General features: G+C 45.7%; 1 pseudogene; it reads right to left on the bottom strand.

The window, feature by feature from the left end:
- Positions 1-507: 507 nt before the first annotated feature.
- The window catches only part of LOC119339703, a 40,332-nt pseudogene continuing 36,088 nt past the window's right edge, over positions 508-4,751 (bottom strand).

Here is a 4,751-nt window from a genome sequence, read left to right as displayed (position 1 = left end):
TCCTTGCAGTAGATGTCCCCGCGCTGCTGTTAACTATAGTTGTAGGCCCTATAATAGGAAAAACAGGTACGAGATTTAAGTTTTTTGTTTGAATAACATGTGTATCTCAACGGATCACACCATCTACGAGTGATTTTGCACGACATCATTTTCAAACAGCAAGCCGTGAGTCTGCGCGTGGGCATGCACGGCAGCTATAGCTGTCCAGTGATGGCAGCTATTGTTCAACAAACCTGGCAACTATTTTGTTTTTGCATGCAAGTAACTTCAAATATCAAATGTACTGTTGTTTTCGTGGTTCAGTTTTTTTCCCTTACCTTGGTGTGCTGCATTCGACCTTCCTGTGTGGCCTGTGACACCAAAATGACGAACCCCACCTACAATTTGTGAAGCTTGCCATGAGACGTTTGCCGGGGTACCACCAGCGTAATAACCTGTGTGCATAGTAGTGGTTGGTCAAACTCATGGCAACTATATTTTGTGCTAGCACGGCAACTGCAGTTGCCCCTAATGTGGCAACTGCAGTTTTATTGGCAAGGCAAATGTATTTGCATCGGCATGGCAACCGCAGTTGTTCCTCCATGGCAGCTGCAGTGCCATGACATGGCAAATGTAGTTGCACTGGCATGGCAACTGCAGTTGTTCTCCCCTGGCAACTGCAGGTGTCCATGGATAGCAACAACAGTTGTGCAGGGATGTCAAATGCAGTTTTCTAATACATAGCAATTGTAGATTACCAGTCATGGCAATTGTAGTTGCCAACTATGCTCCTTCTGCTAATTGATCATCCGCAACTTTACCTTTTTTATGGACTGACCTGTGTATGACGTCGATGGCAGGTACATTGGTGGTGCCTGATGCCACGCGGTGCATGAAGGCTCTGCATTTTCACCCGCGGTAACTCGTGGGTCCTTTTGCCAGTTTTTTTGCATGTTCATTTTTCATGTCTACAGCAGTATGCGCTCTTTTTGTTGTTTTCGCATTACCTTGATTATCCATACAAGCTAGTTGAAGTTGGCTGCCCGTACATTTGTCAGTGTTAGCGCCTTGCGATTGAACTTTCCACGGGGCCTCCCTAATTGTGTTTTGGTCATAAGAACCTCCTAAAAAATGACAGTGTACGACATAAGTAGAATGTCATCTTCATCGTCGCAAAGATGGCAACTTTTCTCTTGTTTTTGTTAGAACGCATCATACCTATGCCTGCATACTGTTCTAGTAGTGGCAGCAACGGCCCTGAAGAGATGAGCTGATTGTACTCTGTTGCATCCCAAGGGGCTGTTTCTGGCCTTCGAGAACCCCAATCACCAGCGTCGCCTTCGTGATTCATTCTTTTCCATGTCTCCCTTCTTTTCCAATGTGTTCTCAATCTCTGCATGAACAAGAAGGCATCAACAATCAACAAGAATTGTATTCTTCTGCTGCTTTGCACACAGAAGATATGGCTGGCAAACGACGGGTCATAATAGGTGGCAACCACTGACAACGAAAGGTGGCAACTGTCGCCATACACAAGTGGCAATTAATTTCTTCCAGCCCTCTTCATTCCAAAATTTTGCCCCACGTGTCCTTTCTTTAGTGATTCCTACTCATCCATTTTTCATACCCAACTACTTGCGTCAATTAAACTAGGAAATTAAGTCAATTTCAAACGTAGTACATGGCAGATCTGGTGTACTCTGCCTGGCTATTGCGACTACACACTGAACCATGTAGTGTTCTACCCCTATAGCATAGATCCAGCACAAGATCAGGAGATTTTCAGCCTTAAGGATGAGAAGGTTGAGATCGGGTGTTTTTCACCTGGTTTTTGGATGATCGTCTCCGGATGGCTTGGTTGGAGTTTGGGGCTGGGGGTGGGGAGGGTTGGGGTGTGTTTTTGAGGTGGGAGTGCCCTACGGATCTGCTCCGTTTGCCATGGCAACCAGAGAAGGCCGGCGACGGAGATCAGGGTTCGAGAGGCGCGGGACGATGGCGGCAGACGAGGGAGGGGATGGATCAGAGGCCGGGAACTGGTTGGTCGTGCGGGCAGCGGCCGGCTTGCCCGGACGGGGCAGTACGGGCGGGGTTGGCACGGCACGGACGTGCGGGCCGTGCGTTTGTGCGCGCGGACGTGGTCGTGTGGGCCTGTTCCCGTCCATGCCACACGAGGCGTGCGGGCGGGTTCCTGTCGACGCCACACGTGTGACAGTTATTCGGACCCTTCTCCTAACTATCCAATCACAGATTTTTTCTTTTCTTTTGAAAGGTGCTTCCGGTTGTTTTGTTTGGACGTATAGCTGATTGTATACGGCCGGGCAATATATTAATGCTAGTAGAGGATCTTCTTTTTGTTCTATCCTATTTCATCACTATTATTAAAGGGGAGTGTGATGTCGACGTGGTTTAACCGTGAGGTCCTGTATGCGTCAATGATGTTTCATCATATTCTCCAAAAATCCCATCAAGGCCCGCAAATTTTTAATGTCTATCTTGCTCCTCAATTTAATCACCTCTCTCCTAAAATTCTTGTCACATCCAAATTTCATGGTGACAGATAAGTGTCGTATGGTTCGTGGGATGATATCGGTTCTCAAATTTGAACTACATATGTTTAGGCATTCTTGTGATGAAACACTTCGAGATAGATCATGCAATAAATCATGCATCACATAGTATTGATTCTCCCTAATATCAACTTCCTTTATGAGAAAACCATTATCCACTAATTCTTCCATGCAGTTCTCATCTTTGTCTATGACTCCTAATGCAATCAAGAAATATGTAATCTCTAAGTTACTAAACCTATAATCTTCAGGAAATAGGGAAAAATAAGGAAAACATTTTTCAGATGGAAAGGAAGGTAATCATAGCTGATACTTAGGGATGGCATGATGTCGTTTGCAATTTTTTGTTTTTGCCATTCATTGTTTTAAAGAACTCCAATCCAATGTTCCCGAGAAAGTTCCTTCTTCAGTAACCGACCTACTGTTTTGGCTGCTAGAGGCGAACCCTTTAGTTTATTGGCAATATTTCTTGCAACACCAATTAAGTCATCTTTGTAATCCTTAGGTTTGTGTCCACCAAATATGAATGCTTAAAAATATGAAGAAGACCTGAGGCTCCAGACCTTCCAGTGCTATTGGGTTGGTTGTTTTCACCATTTCAGCTTTAGATGGAAATCTAGTTGTAACAAGAACCATGTTGCCCTTGGTGTCGCCATTGATGAATGGTGCTAACAAGTTTTCCCAACCCTCACTGTTGCATTCCCATATATCATCAAAGACAATCAAAAACCTTTTGGACTTCAATTTCCTGGCAATAGATTCTTGAAGCCTGTTCAAGCTGGTTGTTCGATTTGCACTTGTGTTGCTTTCTTCTTTTTCAGTTCCAAGTATGCCGTCATGGATATGCTTGGTGAGCTTAAAGACATCAAAATCAGTTGATGCACACACCCAAACCTTAACATCAAAGTGTTCTTCTATTCTTTTATCACTATAGAGGTGTTGTGTGAAAGTTATCTTTCCAATACCCCCTGGACCAACTAGAGGAAGAACAGAAAGGCTGGTTTCCGAATGATATGTACCACAGGTGATACCATCTAGTGTTTTCTTGAAAATAGATTCTCTTCCGTAAAGTGTATGTTGGGTAGTGATTGATCCCATGGGAGACCGTGTCAGGGTCACACCTGTTGTGCTACCATGGTGTGGAATTATGTTGAGCAATTTGGAGACAGGATCACACAGGGAATGTATTTCCTCTATCACAGACTTAATTTTCTTTGACATGGCCACTCTGTCAAACGGAAGCTTATCAACTGGAACTGGAGCATCATTACCATTACCAGGGTTGGTTGTATTATGTGGGTTCTTGGTAACAGCAGCACAATCATCTTCTTCTTTACGGCAACAAGAAAAGCAGGGAAGCCAACTACCGACAGTGTGGCTAACAGCATGACCACCATGCTGAGCTTGACCGCGAAGGCCATCGCCCAGATCCGGCACCGCATACTGAGTGCCGTCGAGCTGGTCCTGGATGATGATGTAGTGGAGCTCGTCCAGGGTGTATTCAGCCTCGTCGGCCTTGCTGCTGAGCTGCTCCACCAGCCCCTGCAGACCGGGATTGTCGCTCAGGCCCCTCCTCTGGGCGTCATGCAGCAGCCCGTGCGTCAACATGAGATCCTGTTTTATGTTGTTGTAGTTGAGGCCGAGCTCGGTACTGGCAACATATGCCTCCACCAATTTATCGGAGAGCTTATTCACCACGCTGCTGATGAGCCCGCCTGCGGCTCCAATCGCGGAGCGAACTGCAGTGCCATAGCCGCCTCCATCATCTCCTCCGACTCAGGAAGAATTAGTTGGGTGGGGTTTTTTAGGGCAAGAAAGGCTGTGTGGGAGCAATTTGTTTGTTTGTCTGTGTGTGTGTGTCTTCGCTCTTCAGTGGATGGATCCTTTTTGTAGCAACAGCTTTCTACATTTGCGTGCTGAGCCATTTTTCTTCTCTGTTATTGGGAATGTTAGGTGATGAGACACAATGATTCGTGTTGCCTCTTGAATGAAGTACAATATTCGAAGGCGGCAGGCCATCCTTGACGCTTTGTTATCTACTACTCTACTACTACTATAAAAGAAAGAAAGGGGCAGATCCAAACAATCACACCCATTCATCATCAAAATCTAATGGCCCTTAATCATTCTGTGTTTAACGCTACCAACCACGCAACAAGCCACGATCGATCGCTAATCGCCCCGCACTCGCCCCGCAGTCAAAAA

The sequence above is a fragment of the Triticum dicoccoides genome, chromosome 7B (genome assembly GCF_002162155.2).
Source record: "Triticum dicoccoides isolate Atlit2015 ecotype Zavitan chromosome 7B, WEW_v2.0, whole genome shotgun sequence".
Classification (NCBI taxonomy): Eukaryota; Viridiplantae; Streptophyta; class Magnoliopsida; order Poales; family Poaceae; genus Triticum; species Triticum dicoccoides.
Note: the sequence above shows the minus strand (reverse complement) of the source record. Positions and strands in the feature narration are given on the sequence as shown.